Source organism: Leptopilina heterotoma, unplaced genomic scaffold (assembly GCF_015476425.1).
Source record: "Leptopilina heterotoma isolate Lh14 unplaced genomic scaffold, ASM1547642v1 Lhet_209, whole genome shotgun sequence".
NCBI lineage: Eukaryota > Metazoa > Arthropoda > Insecta > Hymenoptera > Figitidae > Leptopilina > Leptopilina heterotoma.
The window spans coordinates 960516-978860 of record NW_025110924.1 but is presented as its reverse complement, the minus strand read 5'-3'; the positions used below and the strand labels follow the sequence as shown (position 1 = coordinate 978860).

Here is an 18345-nt window from a genome sequence, read left to right as displayed (position 1 = left end):
AAATTTTTCTAAAATTATTAAAAATAATTAATTTAAAGAAGAAATATTATTAAAAATAAAAACTTCAAATAACTTAAAAAATAATCAATTAAACTTCTTCAAAAAAATATTAATCTACACAATTTTTAGTGAAAAGTATGAAAAATTCAAACATTTAAAGCAAAAAGTCAGTTTTAATTTAAATCAGAAAACATTTTTACTAATTTAAATTTAGAGAGTTTAATATTTAAATATTATCTAAAATTTTAATCGAAATTCATGTTTAAATCAATTTTTATTAGAAAATTCTACGAGAATTCAATTATTTAAATACAAAAATAAATAATTTATTGAAGAATTAAATGTTTTTTAAAATTGAACTCTCATTTAAAGAATTTTATCAACAAATTTTTAAATCGGTAATTAAAATTCTTTTGATGAATTTCAATAACATTTTTAAGAATAATTTTATTTTTCGAGAAATTTGATTAAAATTGTATTAAAAATTTAAAAATAATTGAATCTCTGTAAATAATTTAATTGAATTGAGAAAAGTTTTTGAAAATAATTGAAATTTTGCCAAGAATTTTATTAAAATTTTTAAAAATAATTGAATTTTGCAGAAAAATTTTATTATTTATAAAAATAATTGAAATTTTCACCATTATTTTTTAAAACTTTTGAACATAATTGAATTTCTGCGAAGAATTTTATTACTTTTGAAAATTATAGGATGGCTTTTTAAAATAATTGAATTTCTTTGATGAATTTTAATAAAATTTTTAAGAATAATTATTACATTTTTTCGAGAAATTCCATTAAAATTTGTATTAAAAATAATTGAAATTCTGCGATGAGTTTTGTTATTTTTGAAAATAATTGAAGCTCTGTAAAAAATTTGATTATTTATGAAAATAATTGAATTATTGCGAAGAAATTTATAAAGAATTTGTTATTATTTATTATTGCTTTATTATTAATTTTACTAATATAAACATTATTATTAATATAAAAACCTACTTAAAAAAATTTATTTAAAAAATTATTCAAAAATTCATTTGTTTAAAAATTTATTTACAAACGTTTTTGATTTAAAAATTCAATTAAAAATTAAAGTGTTTAAAAAATAAAAAAACATTGTTTTAAATTCTAATAAAAAATAAAACATTGTACTTATTATTTTCACAAAGAAGAAAAAACGTTCAGCAGAAAAAAATAATAAAAAAACTTTCAAGATAGAAACATAAATATGATTTCTATTTGTATTTTATTATTTTTCGCAAGTAATATCCCACTAAATAAAAAAGAGCATGAAGATGAACTCTTTTTTTTTACCTGCTTTTATGGAAATTTTTGCAAATAAAATAAATTGAGTAAAAAATTTTCTTTTTTTTCCTCTCATGGGACTTAAAAAGAAAAGGAAAAAAAAGAGAAAACAAAACTTTAAGTACTGTAAAATCCTATAAATGCAAGAGTCACTACACTTTTTTTCTCCCCCTTTTCACATTTTTTTCCCTGTTTTTTTTTTTTTTATAGTTACCTCTCTCTGCAATTTTACGAAAGAAGTTACTCCTTCAAACGACTTTTAAAGATTTACATAGAACGTAGAAATAATACGACGTAAATAGCAAGAAAGAGAGAGAAAGAGAGAGAAAGGTAAAATGTACTTTGCCTGGCAAACCCTTTAACGATGTTTACGTAGCTCTGAAACTCGTTTACCGTATATTTAGAAAATGAATTGGTTTGAGTTGAAATGCTCGCACACTTCTATATATTGCAAAAACGAATACACTTTGGATTAAAATTGTTATTTTTTTCTACAGAAAAACTCATTATAATAGACAAATCACTCTCACGAGATTTAATTTCCGGTTTTCATGGAATTTCGCAAAAAAAAAAAAAAAAATGAAAATATTTTCTAATTATTCAATTTTCCTCGTTTTTTGTTGTGGCAATATTTTTTTTTCATTTTTCTTTAATGAACTTTTTTTTGTACATGCTTTTTTAGAACGTTTTTAAAAAATTTTTTTCGAGATTTTTGTGAACCATGAAAAAGAAATTTTAATTGAAAACATTTAGTGGAATTCAAGGATCACGTCCATATTTTTACTGAAAATTTTATTTTTTTTTATTTTTTAATTTATTTTTCCTTTTATTTTATTAATATTTAATAGTATTTATGATATGCTATCGAACTGATAAAAAAAAATTCATTAAACAGAATTTTCAAAAGGGGGGAAAATCTTTCCAATTACAAAAAAATTCTAATATTAAAATTTTCTGTAAAGAAAATTTGGCTAAATAAATATTGAAAAATTATATTGATGTTTGAATTCTTACTTTTCTATGAATTCTTTTCACAACGAATTGTTAATTTAATTTTGAATAATTAATTTGAAATTATCGTTTGAATTCTCACTTTTCTCTAAAATTACCAAAAAAAATGTTAATTCACCATAAATTCTGTTGACCCCAAAAATATTCTACCAAAGAAAATAAATCAAATTTTATAACGAAAGTATTCTTCTTAATAAAAAATTCATCTCAAAAAATTCTCTCAAATGAAGAAATCGTTAAATACGAAAAAACGATTTACGACTTTATTTGAGAGAAAATTAACATATCCAAAAGTACTGTTTTTCAAAACAAACTAAAAATCCCCACAATAAAAAAAAAGAAAAAAAAAAGAAAAGTTTAATGAGAAAAAAACCCCTTATTTTCAAGAGTGACATATATAATCGCGTGAAACAAGAATCTCATCGTTCATGTGAAACGAGCTGTCGTTCGAATTCGAAGTCAATTTCCTCGCTTGGCATTTTCTCTCTGTTTGTGTGTTACAAGTCTTGTAACTATCGCATGAACAACTGGTTCTGCTTAGATGTCTTTGAGAGAGAGAGAGAGAATTCAAGTCATGGAATGTCGTATAAGGGCGTACCAAGGCATCAAAATACACTACTCCCTCTGTTCATGTCAATTGGAACATCACAAGGACAGAAATCAAGGTTTTTTTCCGAGTGCGTAAAATATAATTTTATAGAGTTAAAATAATCATTTCCCAAAAAAAAATAAAAAATTATAATAATCCCGTTATTTGTAATTTATATGTATGTGTGTGTGCGATCATAAGGGGTGACATGCGCAAAGATCTGGGTCACCGGCTCTCAAAGGAAAGAAGAGTTTTTACGCCCTCACCCCTTAGCCTCCCCCTCCCCCTTACAGCCCCCTATAAGTAGAGGGGTGAATATTGCGTGGCTCTCTAAAGCCTTGGCAGTCGAACATTTCTCAAACAACGGAATTCCGAATGAATTCTCTTCCATTGTCCAATATCCGAGTGCTCTCCCTTAAACTGTGACAATCCGTTATATAAGCGTGCAATACAAGATTTCCTCTCTTTTCATTTCTATAGATATATATATATATATATATATAGAAGCATTATCATTGCTTCCTCTCAATAAACTCTCATTTGGTCCTCAAAAATCTATTTTTTTTATTTTTTATTTATTTATTTTTTTAGCTATTTACCCTGAAATGTATTTTTTTTTGTTTTTTAAAATTATTATTTTGTCGAATAAAATCTGTAAAAAAAAAAAAATTACATAAAATAATTAATGGTTAAATAATTTGCCTAATTACTTGAATATTAATTATAAATATCTCGTTGCTTCCTCTCAATAAACTCTCATTTGGTCCTCAAAATCTATTTTTTTTTATTTTTCAAAATCATTATTTTGTCGAATAAAATGTATATAAACAAAAAAAAATTTACATAAAATAATTAATGGTTCCAATGAATAGTTTGATTAATTACTCAAATATTAATTAAATATTTCATTGCTTTCCTCTCTGTAAACCCTAATTTAGTTCCCCAAAAATTTATTTTTCAAAATCATTATTTTATCGAATAAAATATTTAGACAGAAAAATTTTCATAAAATAATTAATGGTTCAAATATAAATAATTTAACTAATTACTTGAATATTAATAAAATATTTTATTGCTTCTACTCAATAGACTCTCAATTCGTCCTCGACAATATATTTTTCTTATCTTTCAAAATTATTATTTTGTCGAATAAAATCTAGATAAACAAAAAAAAATTACATTAATGGTTCAAGTAAATAATTTGATTAATTACTCAAATATTAACTGAATATTTCACTATCGCAAAGAAATCAATTATAATCTTTCTAAATATTATTTCTAGTTTCTTATTTTTATTTCAATCAGTACATAATGTATAAAAATATTTCTAATAAAAATAAATATTTTTTTTTATTTAAAATAATGAATTTTGAACGTGCAATAATAAAGGAAATATTTTTTTATTAAAAATATTTTCATAAATTACTGATTGCAAGAAAAATTAGAAACTTAAATTTTATATTATTAGAAACTTTATAATTAAATTTTTTCATTGTAACGCAAAATTATTGTAATAAAAACTTAATTTGAAGGAAAAATAAATTAAGTTCGTTTCGAAAATCAACAAAAAAATTTTCTTTGTTTTTAAAAATTTTTTTTTTTCATAAAAAAATTGTTTTTACCACTAAGAAACTTAATTCTCAAATAAAAAGATTTTAATTATAATAGTTCTCATTTTTTTTAGTGAGAATTTTGTACAAAAAAAATTTCATTCATTCCTAAACGTTCTCAAAACGTTCTTTAATTTGAAAGAATTAGAAAAACAATTAATTCAAAAAAAATCTTTTAAAAAATAATTTGGAAAAATTGAAATACAATTTACTTTGAAAAAAATTTAAATAAAATTTAATGAAGAAAAAATTTGTAAAAAAATAAAATTTTAAAAATGGAAAAAAATTCAATTCAGAAAAATTGAAAAAATTAAATTTTAAAGAATAGAGAAAAAAGTTGAATTTAGAAAAATTGAATTTAAAAAATATAAAAAACTTAAATTTAGAAAAATTGAAAATATTAAATTTAGAAAAATTTAAAAAGTTAAATTTTAAAAAATTGGAAAAAATTAAATTTAAAAAATCGAATAAACTTGAATTTAGAAAAATTGAAAAAAATTAAATTCAGAAAAATTCAACAAGTTAAATTTAAAAAAAAAGGAAAAAATATTAAAATTGAATTTAAAATATATGAGAAAAATTGAAAAAATTCAATTTCGGAAAATGAAAAAAAGTTGAATTTATAAAAATTTTGAAAATTGAATTTAAACCAATAGGATAAAAATTGAAAAAAAAATTCAATTTAAAAAATATGAAAGAAATTTTAAAAAATTCAATTTAAAAAAATGGAAAAAATTTAATTTTGAAAAATATTGAAAAAAATGGAAAAAAGTTGAAATTAGAAAAATTTTCAAAATTCAATTTAAAATGTAGAAGCAAAATAGAAAAAAATTCAATTTGAAAAATAAGAAAGTTAAAAATTGAATTTAAAAAAATGTAAAAAAATTCAATATTAAAAAATATTGAAAAAATGGAAAAAAGTTGAAATTAGAAAAATTTTCAAAATTCAATTTAAAACATAGAAGAAAAATTTTAAAAAATTTAATTTAAAAAATAAGAAAGAATTTTTATAAAATTGAATTTAAAAAAATGAAAAAAATTCAATTTTGAAAAATATTGAAAAAATGAAAAAAATTCAATTTTGAAAAATATTGAAAAAATAGAAAAAATTCAATTTTCAAAAATATTGAAAAAATTGACAAAAGTTAAAATTAGAAAAATTTTAAAAACTGAATTTAAAATATAGAAGAACAATTGAATTTAAAAAATTTTAAAATAATTGAAAAAATTAAATTAAAAAAAAATGGAAAAAAGTTGAACCTTTAAAATGAAAAAATTAAATTTAAATATTGTAACTAACTGAGTCTAAAAAATTGAAAAAAAATTGAATTTAAAAATGAAGTTTAAAGAACTTAGCAATAGTCAAATATAATTACTGAATTATAAAAATAACTTCGTGAAGTTGTCCCTCACGATTAATTATTCGTAGAGTCAAATTATAGTTTCGCAGGTATGAAAATCGGTAAAATCAATTATTACATCCACATCATAATTATAATACTAATTTACAAATACTTTTGTATAATAAAACAAAGGGGAAGGAAAAGACACCCACTACTATCACTGACTATAAGAAAAACACTGACCTTTTCAAATGAATTTTTCAACGATGGTAAATATATTCACTAACCAGGCGTCATCGATTTTCGTTACAAAGTATTATCTATATATATACATATATACATTATACATATATATTTCTCAAGAAATTCTCAACTTTATCGATCGAAACAATGAAGAACATTGTCGAAAATTGTTATACAAAAAAAATCACTAAACTGTCATTTTTTAACATCCCCCCCCCAAAAAAAATCCCTGCAGAAATTATTTCTAACCAAGTGATAATTTTTTTTTCATATTAGAAAAAAAGCAAAATTCGATTTTTTATTTTTTCAGACTAATTCTAAAAATTATTGAATTTTTTTTCATATAAAAATAGCACCAACTCAAGTTACGAAATCCAATGACCTGTATATACACAGTAAAAGGTTCAACAAATTTCGCGATTAAACTCATAAAAGACTTTTCATCATGCTATAATAAATTTTAAAATAATTTAATCATCAGATCAATGCATGTGCATATATTCATGAAAATAGAAAGAAATCATTTAATTTAAAAAATAATAATTTATTCCAGTCGACTTTTTTTCGTTTAAAAATACTTTTTATTCATTTGGAGTAAAAATACCACTTTTCTGCTGTAGAGGAAACGAAATAAGTGATTTTTATTTTTACTACAATTATAAAAATCGATATCTTCATAATTTATAATAATTAAAAATGTCAGACTGATAAATACATTATTTTATATTATAACAATATTGTTACTGTAACTTATTTAAAATTACTTTCATTACTTTCATCACTTCAATTTAATTATTGTTTTCCAGAATTTTTAACTAAAATTCTTCTTTAAATTAATTATTTTTAATAATTTTTCAAAAATATCTTTGAAAATTTTCAAATCTGTTTGTTTACCATTCAATTTAGGGAAAATTATTGTATTGATGAAAATTTTTGAAAATAATTGAAATTTTGCCAAGAATTTTATTAAAATTATTGAAAATAATTGAATTTTGGAGAAGAATTTTATTTATAAAGATAATTGAAGTTTTGACAAGAATCTTATTAAAACTTTTCAAAATAATTCAATTTCTAAGAAGAATTATATTATTTTAATATTCAATTATTATCTACAATTTTACTAAAAATCATTTTTTTAATCAATTTTTATTAGAAAATTTTACGAGAATTCAATTATTTAAATACAAAAATACATAATTTATTAAAGAATTGAATGTTTTTTAAAATTGAGCACTCATAAAGAATTTTATCAACAAACTTTTAAATAGGTAATTAAAATTCTTTTGACGAATTTCAATAAAATTTTTAATAATAATTTTATTTTTCGAGACAATAGATTAAAATTGAATTAAACATAATTGAATCTCTGTAAAAAAAATTTGATTGAATTGCGAAAAGTTTTTGAAAATAATGTAAATTTTGCCAAGAATTTTATTAAAATTTTTGAAAATTGAAAATAATTGAATTTTGGAGAAAAATTTTATTATTTATAAACATAATTGAAATTTTGAAGAGAATTTTTTTGAACTTTTGACCATAATTGAATTTCTGCGAAGAATTTTATTACTTTTAAAAATATATAATTGAATTCTTAAGACGAATTTTAATATTTCTTTTACATAATTGAATTCTTTTGTGAAACTTTATTGAAATAGTTGATATTGAAAATATTTAAATTTTGATAAATTAATGAAATTAATTTAATTTCTACGAAATTTTTTATTAAAATTATTTAGAAAAAAAATTGAATTTTTATAAAGATTTTCATTAAAATTTTTGAAAATCTTTATCTTTTAAGAAATTTAATTAAAAATGTATTGACAATAATACTTAAATTCAAATAAATAAGTTATAGAAAGGTTTTTTAAAATAATTGAATTTCTTTGATGAATTTTAATAAAATTTTTAAGAATAATTACACTTTTCGAGAAATTCCATTAAAACTGTATTAAAAATAAGTGAAATAATTTGAAATAATTGAGTTTTATTATTTTTATTTATGAAAATAATTGAATCCCTGTAAAAATTTTGATTTATGAAAAAATTGAATCTCTGTAAAAAATTTGATTATTTATGAAAATTTATCTCAATAATTGAATTATTCCGAAGAAATTTATATAAAATTTGTGAATAATAGAATTCCTGTGAAATTTTTATTATTTAAATTAATTCATTCAAAATTGAAATTTTACAAAATTTTAAAACCTTTTGAAGTTCATCTATTTATGAAAATTGTAAATGCAACTGTTATAAAACAATTGAACTAATTTTGAAATATTTAAGAAAAACTAGATTTGAAGAATAAGCACAATAACTTAAGAAAACAATAATTTTCCAGGATTCTGATCAAAATTTCCTGACTTTTCCAGGATTTTTCAAGATTTATAAAATTTCCTGACATTTCCATTTTTCCGGGTTGCGTGGAAACCCTGTATAATAATTAGAATAATATCACTACAGGGTGGCCACTTTTTTTGTAAAAACAAATTCACGGTCATTTCCCGGTCATAGATTATTTTTCCCGGTCATAAATAATAACTCTGAAAATAAATTATTCCATGAAAGATCGAAAGAATTTCCTGATTTTTAGACAAAACTTTGACTTTTTCCCAAACCCTAAAAATATTTTAGTTTACTCTAAAAATAATTTTGAACTTAAATAGATTTTTTGAAAAAAAAATATTTAATTATTATCCATTATTTTTCCATATAGTAGGTATTCAAATTTCAAAAAAAAATTCAAATTTCAAATCCTTTAAATTAGAATAATTTTTAAGAATTGCTACTGTAACTTATTAAAAATTATTTTCAAAATTTCAATTTAAATATATTCTAGAAATAACTAAAATATTTCTAAAATCCACTTGTTTACAAGACAATTTCATGAAATTTTAAATAATTTGAAAATTTTTCAATTAAATATTACATATTTAAAAACATAACTAATTTGAAAAAATGTGAATAAAAATATTTTTAAAAACTAACTTATTCAGAATTTTTAATTAAAATCTTTTAAAATTCAACTTTTCTAAAACTTCAATTTGAAATTTTTTAAAATTCAATCTTAATATTAATTTAACATTCTAAAATATAGAAAAATTTGCTTATGAATATTATTGCATAAAATTTTTAAATTTCTTTATTTTTCACTATTTTATAGGATGTGAAATTTTTTCTCTTTGAAATTTTTTTGACAAATTTAATTAAAATTATATTTTGTTTAATTATTGTTAGAAATAGAAAAAATTTAAAATTAAATGTAATATTTTCTATTTCTAAGTCTGTTACGTTGACAACAAAATTCATAATTTTCTTATAAATTCTAGAAATTGAATATTTTTATAGTACTTTTTATAAAATTCTCTGACAAAATATAAAAATAGATTTTATAGAAGATCATTCAATCTTTTTTAATGAAATATAGTTAATACCTAAGTCTTAAAATAAATATTTCTATTTTTTCTCACAAAGTAATGTGTGTTTTTAAAAAAAAATTCCAAAATCCCGGTCAAGATCAAAATTCACTGTCATTTCCCGGTTTCCCGGTCCAGCGGCCACCCTGCACTAATTAACAGAATTAAAAAAAAATAAAACAAAAAAACAAAAAAAATAAAAATAAAAAACGAAAAAAATACAAAAAATGGAAAAAATAGAAAGAGGGGAAAAAGAGACAAAAAAGGGATTTAAAAAGCCATTTCATAATAATTACATTATCATTATTATTATTATTATAATTATTCATGAAAGTGAAGTGCTGACCTGTGATGTAATTTGTCGATAAGCAGAGAGTGAGAGATTGTATATGATTAGTTAGTTTCAACGTAGCTAACTAACTGGATAAAGTTGCCATTAGAGAGAACACTTGATCTCGAGGGCATTACTCGATATGGATCGCCAACGTCCATATGATTCAGGCGAATCATTCGAGATGGCGAACACGAGGTTTGCTCCTGGGAGCGAAATATTCACGACGGAATACATGAATAAATTGGCAAACTACACACCTTGTACAAGAGTATATTACACATATATACATATATATATTTATATATATCTATATCACTATATATATATAGGTATGTACTTTGGCCCAATTGCGCGCAAGTTCTCGTGTTACTTATCTTTCTATCAAACATTTGACGAGACTTATAACATGACAGTAATTGTCACTTCACCGCGCAACGATGTCTTAGAAAAATTTACCAACTGCAAAGCGTAAAAAAAATTTTTTTTTTCTCTCAAACTTTATAAAAATACAGAATATTCTTTTCTTTCATCATCTCCTCTGGGAATAAAAAAAAATGGTAAATTGAAAATTTTCCTCAAGATAAATATTGTAAACGATAATTTCAGTATTCCATTTTTGAAATTGAAATTTTTCATGTTGAATTTCATTTTTCTTGGAGAAAAAAAATTCACTTTAGATTCTCTTTTCTCAGGGTTGCAACAAAAATTTAATTTTGTTTTTCCCTGACTTTTTTCTGACTGATTTTGACTTTTTCCCTGACCCTAAAGAATATTCTGCTTCACTCTAAAAATTATTAGATACTTAAAAAAAATGTTCTGTTATATTCATTGACGAATTGCTTTATTAATTGTAAAATTATACAAAAACATGAATAATAACATAGACGAAAAAAACGAATAAAGTAAATTTTACTATACTTTTCATAGTAATACTTAAACTGACAGGAACTTCTGTCAACTTTTACTATTTTCAGAGTAAATTTTGATATGTTTGAAATAAATTTTACTATCATTTTTTTACAAAAATATACAAAATGTGAAAAAATTCACTCCAAAAATAGTAAAAATTGTCAAAAATGCGCAGAATAATAATATTAATAATAATAGCAAAAATGTAATTACTAATATTATTATTTATAATAATAATAGCATTACGAATGATAATAAAAATTTTAATTTAAAAAAATAAGCTTGCGTCATGTTTTAGCATTGTTAAATTGCATTTCGACTCGGGGTCATTAAAATTGAGAAGAAAATGAGGGAGAGATTCGAATTTCATTCACCCGGAAATTGGGAAAAGTCATATATATCTATATATGAAGTGAACCGATCCAATCCAGACGGTTTTATCAACTTAATGAGCTATTCCCTAGTCAACCATAAAACCCTGAGAGAAATGTTCTTCAGGCCTAATTGATAATGAAGATCGAATGAAAAGTCATTTATCACCTAATTTCGAATTTTGCTTTTAAACAAAGAAACTACTATCAGTCTACAATGGGCAACAAATTTTTTTTTATTCAATTCAAATAGTGTAATAGTAAATTTAAATGTTAAGTAAACATAATAAGCAAATTAAAATAGTAAATCAAAATAGTAAATCAAAATAGTAAATCTAAATAGTAAATCAAAATAGTAAATCAAAATAGTAAATAAAAATAATAAATAAAAATTGTAAATGAAAATGGTAAATAAAAATAGTATAAATTAAAATAGTAAATTAAAATAGAAAATTAAAATCGTAAATTAAAATAGCAAGTAAACACAGTAAATTAAATTAAATATTAATTAACTTACATATTAATTTAAATATATCATTATTATTAAAAAAATTAGTTATTAAATCGAAAAAATAAAAAAATAAAAATAGTAAATAAAAATTACGTAAAGAAAAGTATGACGTATATAAAAATATGACGTAAATAAAAATTATTCGATACAAATAAATACTTATTATATAGATAATAATATTGTTATTCAATAAATGAAAGTTGTTCAAAAACATCAATAACTTCATTTTTAAATAAATATTTAATCATTATTTTTGTATAGAAATTGAATTTGAAATTCAATAACAAGAATAAATATTATAAAACATGAAGATATCGATCACTCCGAGTCGTCTTCGACTCGGAGCAATCGATATCTGCATATTTTATAATAATTAAAACTTGCTACTTTGTTACTGTAACTTCTTCAAAAATTATTTACATTATTACGATTATTCATTTCTAGAATTTTAAACTAAAATTCTCCAATTTTTTTAAAATAATTTTTGAAAAAGTTTTTTGTGAATTTTCGAATTCATTTATTTACAATTTAATTTTACGAAATTTCGATTATTCTGACATTCTTCAATCAAATATACATATTAAAAATTAAAAACTTGAAATAATTAAAAAAAATTCCACTAAACTTATTGAGAAAAATTAATTCTAAAAAATTCTTATAATTAAAAGTATGAAAAGTTGAAATTTTCAAAGATTTTAATTTGAAATAAATTTTTAAATCAATATTTATTTAGAAAATTCTACGAGAATTCAATTATTATTTAACAATAAAAATAAATATTTTGTTAAACAATAGAATGTTTCTTAAAATTAAATTTTCATAATGAATTTTACCATGATCCCCAAGTTTTGAACGTTCAAATGAACGAAATATTTTTTATTGGAGATATTTTAATAAATTACTTATCACAAACAAATTTAAAAACTGAAATATTTACGTTTAGAAACTCAGTAATTAATTTTTTGGATAGTAACGCAAAATAATTGCAATAAAAATTTAATTTGGAGAAGAAATAAATAAATTTCGTTCATTTGAACGTTCAGAACTTTAGGTTCTTATTTTACCAACAAATTTTTAAATAATTGAATTCACTTGACAAATTTTAATAAAATTTTTATGAATAATTGCATTTTTCAAGAAATTGGATGAAAATTGTATTAAAAATAATTGAAATTCTGACAAGAATTTTATTAAAATTTTTGAAAATCATTGAATTTCGGAGAAAAATTTTATTATTTATAAAGATAATTAAAATTTTTTTTTTTATAAAAATAACTGAATTTCCGTGAAGAATTTTATTATTTATATAAATAATTAAATTCTTGCAACGAATTTTATTCAAGTTTATAAAAATAATTGAATTACGGTGAAGAATTTTATTATTTACAAAAATAATTGAATTCTTGAAAAGAACTTTGTTAAATGTTTTTAAATAATTGAATTCTACCGACGAATTTTATAAAAATCTTTTTAAATAATTGATATTTTTCGAAAAATTTTATTAAATTTTGGTATTTTAAGTAATTGAATTCCTGTGAAAATTTTATTACTTATGAAATTATTTTCAATTATTTCGAAGAAATTTATTAATAATTTTGTAAATAATTGAATTCCCATGAAATTTTGCCAAGAATTTTATTAAAAGTTTTGAAAATAATTGAATTTTGGAGAAAATTTTTATTATTTATTAAGATAATTGAAATTATGACGAGAATTTTTGTAAATTTTTTGACATAATTTGATTTCTGCGAAGAATTTTTTAAAAATTATTTTGAAAAAAAATTGAATTGTTACGCAAAGAATTTCTTTCAAATTTTTGAAAATAATTTTATTCTTTGAAGAAATTTAATCAAAAATGTATTGAAAATAATACTTAAATTCTTATAAATAAATTGTAGCAAAGGTTATTAAAATAATTAAATTTCTTTGATAAATTTTAATAAAATTTTTAAGAATAATAACTTTTTTCGAGGAATTCCATTAAAATTGTATTAAAAATAATTGAAATTCAGCATTGAGTTTTATTATTTATGAAAATAATCGAATCCCTGCAGAAAATATTATTTATGAAAATAATGAAATAATAATTTATGAAAATAATTTGTAAATAATTGAATTCCTGTGAAATTTGTATTATTTATGAAAATAATTAAATGTTTGCGTAGAATTTTATTAAAATTTTTTTTAAATCTAAGTTTTTTTATATTTCTAATTAAATTCATTTAAAATTGAAATTTTACAAAATTTTAAATAAAAATCTTCTGAAATTCATCTACTTAGAAAATTTTTATAGAAATAAAATTTTTTGCACCTCCTCCCCCCCCAAAAAAAACAGAAAAAAATTTTCATTTCGTTTATTATAAGATATTTGAAATTATTCATTCGTTTGTTAAAATATTCAATAGGAGACATCTAATTTCCGGAGTAAAGATTCCACATTATGCTTGAGCTTTTCAACTTGCTCTCTAATGAGAAATTCAGTTTCCAGTGTATATATATAAAGTTCCTTACTTTGCAGAGGAAGTAAATTACTTATGTCAACATTATCAGATCTATAATTATTTATCGAAATTTATGAATGTAATAAATTGTCCATGTAACAATATACGTCTTGGGAATTTGCCTCCTTTGTTTATTTAATAATTACTACCATCAATTTGTTTTCTATTCCTTGAATTTTAATAAAATAATAATAATAAAATATTAAATATAAATATAAATATATTTCCAAAAAATATTTTTAGGAAAAAATCAAAAACTTAAATTAAATATAATTTGAACCCTTTGTAAATTATTTTTTAAAAATTAGATATTTTGAATTAAAAAAATTTTTATTTGTAACAAATAATTTTTATTTAAATCAAGATATTTTCTTCGAAATAAAAATTAGTGAAACTCAAAATATAGTATATTCATTCTACATGTTTTTATTGAACTATTTATTTTTATTTTATTTATCGATTTCAATTTAATTTATTTTTATTTTATTTATCGATTTCAATTTAATTTATTTTTATTCTATTAATTGATTTTTATTGTATTTATTTTTATTTCATTTATTTTCATATTTTAAAAGCCTAAGGCGCTGGGAAAATAATTTATATGACGTGTGGAATAAAAGCGTTAAAAATACGATGAGAATAATATTTATATAAAAAAAAGAGAGAAGAAGAAAAAAAATTGTCGGTTTCTTTTTCATTGGTTTGAATTGAATTTACTTTTGAGCTTTCACGAAAGCAATTTAATTTTCTTTTGATACGTATTTTTCATATATCGGATAAACCACGTTTTTTTCTTCCTTTTATTTTCTTGTTCTACTTTTATAAGATTTGTTATAACGTTCATCATTCATTTTTAACGCTCTTTTTCTCTATGTGCCGAACGATATAGAGACAATGTGAAACGAAAAGAAGTCGTAATTTTCATTTTATATTTCACCTTTATGTGCTTTAACGAATGCGATTCAAACTCAACGTTTACTGCAATAAAATAGTAATTTATTAGCTTTTTATTGAGACTGCAGAATTTGTTAATCAGTGAAAAAATACACACTCACACTTCTTCTTTTTTTTCCTAAAGTCTTTAAAATCATTCCATTTCGAAATTATTTTTTTTTCTCGCAAAAAAATACATACGTCTGTGAGAAAAAAAGTATTTTAAAAAAATGCCTTTTTCCCTTTTTGTCTCGAAAATTTTTTACTTTTTAATTTATAATTTTACATATTTCTCGCAAAAAATAATTAAAATTGAGATAATAAATCGGAGGAAAATTTATTTTAGGAGAAATTTTTAAATTTATATACGTGACGAAAATTTTGCAATTACCGTAAAAAGATTCTAAATTAAAATGTTTTTTTTTTTAATGGAAAAGCGTTTTGTTGCAAATAAATGTGGATATTATTTTAAATGAATATAAAATGCCGGAAGCTTTTGTCACACTGAAACATTGCCAATTTTTAAAGGCGCCCTCAAATTTTCTTCCTAGCCAACGAGCTTATTTTCTTATTTTTATGATTATTTATCCGACCATTGAATCGAAATTCGACTTAAATATATTTTTATTTCTACAATAATGAAAATTTTTATTATTCGTGAAATCTTTCCCTAATGGAATTTGATTAGATAATAAATTTATAAGTAAATTAATTAATTTCTTGTAAAATTTAAACCCCCTCCCCCCAAAAAAAATTAGTGGCAAAATTTAAAAGTCCAAAAACTTTCATTATAATTATATAAATTATACTCATAACTAAGATTATTACAATGAATAATTATTTTATACATTTTTATATTATCTTTAAATGCGGTAAATTTTTTGCCCTATATTTTTAATAATTTTCTTTTTTACATATTTTAAATTTTTTTCGAAGAATTTTCTTAAAACTTTTAAAATAATTAAATTGTTGCGAAGAATTTTATTTTTATTTTAATTGAATTCTTGCATATAATTTTATTAAAATTATTTAATTGTATGAAATTGTAAGAATTACTTAAGTAATTCTTCATACAATTAAATAATTTTAAACAATTTTACTAAAAAAATTTAATTTGAATTTTTTGAAAATAATGCCTTTTTTAAACTTTTAAAAATAATTCAATTCTGGAGTAGATTTTTATTATTTATAAAATAATTGAATTCTTGTGAAGAATTTTGTTAAAATTTTTAGAAAATAATAATAATAATTAATAATAATAATAATTAAATTCTTCTGAGAATTTTATTAATTTTTTTGAAAAATAATGTCATCCCTAAAGTTTTGAACTTTCAAGTGAACGACAATATTTTTATTAAAAATATTTTCAAAAATTACTGATTACAATAAAAATTAAAAAATAAAATTTTGCATTTAGAATTTTTAAAATTCATATTTTTCGTTAGTGACGCAAAATTATTGTAATAAAAATTTAATTTGAAGAGGAAATGAAAAAATTACATTCATTCGAACATTCAGAACTTCAGAATTATTAAAATAATCCAATTCATTCAAAGAATTTTATTAAAATATTAAAAATAATTCACTTTCTTTCAAAGAATAAAGTACTTACTTTCAAAGGTTTTGAAAATAATTGAATTCTTTCCAAGAATTTCAAATTTTTTTTTTTAATATATAATCCACTTTGAAAATAATTGCATAATTAATAATTTTATTATTAAATTTTATTAAAATTTTTTAGAAATAATTGAATTCTCCCTAGAATTTTATTACAATTTTTTAAAATAACCGTATCTGCAAAATTCTATTAAAATTGCATTCCTTCGAAAAATTTTATTAAAAACTTTTAAAAATAAATTGAATCCTTTCGAGGAATTTTATTAAAATCGGATGGAAAATAATTGATGACCCGCTAAGAATTTTACTATAATTATAAAAGTAATTGAGTTCTTTCGAAGAATCTTGTTTTTTAATGAAAATATCCTAATTCTTGCGAAGAATTTTATTAAAATTTTCGTAAAATTAATAAACAAATAATAATTAATTAAGCATTGAATTAGTAAATTTTTTAAATTTTATATCTAAAATTATGCAAAAATGAAAATTGATATTTTTTTGAAATAAAAAAATTTTGTAATTGAATGAAATCATTATTTATCATATAATATTATTACTCTGAAAAAAACAATTTTTTTTCCTAAAAAATGATAAACTAGATTTCTTTACTTGATTCGAAAATTCTTGTCCGGAAAAAGTTTTGTGTGTAAATTTGTGAAATAAATTTCTCAAAGAGAGATAGAGAGAAAGAGAGGGAGAGTTTTGAATGCGGAAGAAAGAATGAAAAATGATTTGCTTTTGAAAAATTGTAAGAGATTTTTATCGGCAATTTGAATTATAAAGTTGGTGGGGGGGGGGAGAGAGAGGAAAGTCACGAATTTCATTTGGTGAGACTCCAAGAAAGAGCAAGTATTCTCGAAGTGGGCAGATCTCGAGAGCGCGCTTCTAAAATGAGATGTGAAAAGGGGGGAGGGACGTATTTCATTTATATCATCACTAATGTTAAAGCTGGTCACATTCCACTCTCTCTTAAGTACAATAATAGCATGGTAAAATTGAGTAAGAATTTTCCTAAACATACCTAGCTGCTTTTTGATTAATTCATTAAACATATGAAAAAAGAATTTTTTCGTTTTTTTTTTTTTTTTTGAGAAATGGAAAAAATTAAAAAAAATTAGGGGAGAAAATAACTATTTTCTTCCCCTAAAATTTCTTTTAGAATGAAATTAAGTATTTCAGTTTAATTATTTACATATTTTTATTTATTGCGAATTAATTATTAATATTAATTATTTAATTATTAGTTATTGAAATTGTCTGTTTAATTATAGTTTTTTATAATATTAAAATTACTGAGAATAAAAAATGATTTAGTAAAAATAAATAAACTGAAAATGAGTAAACAAAAAATAAAAAATCTAAACATCTAAACTAAAATTTCTAAATCCAAACAACCGAAACATCATAAATCCTAAACAATAATAAAAAATAAATCAATTAATTAAAAAGTGTATTATTATTATTTTTATGTTTATTTTTATTGTTGTCTATATTATTTTTATTATTCATCATAAAGAGATTCAGGAATGACTATATAAAAATTGATTATATTCAGTGTTAAAAATACTGAATTCAAGTAAGTTGACAAAAATTTTATCAAGGGAATAGAAAGAGAATTTTATCATTTTTTGTGATACACAAAAAAATTTGTATTT

The 18345-nt window shown here is 20.5% G+C and overlaps 1 protein-coding gene across 6 annotated transcripts in view; it reads right to left on the bottom strand.

The window, feature by feature from the left end:
• LOC122501311 (calmodulin-binding transcription activator 2) overlaps positions 1-18345 on the bottom strand; it is a 156902-nt gene that overhangs the window by 128884 nt on the left and 9673 nt on the right. The window lies entirely within an intron of this gene.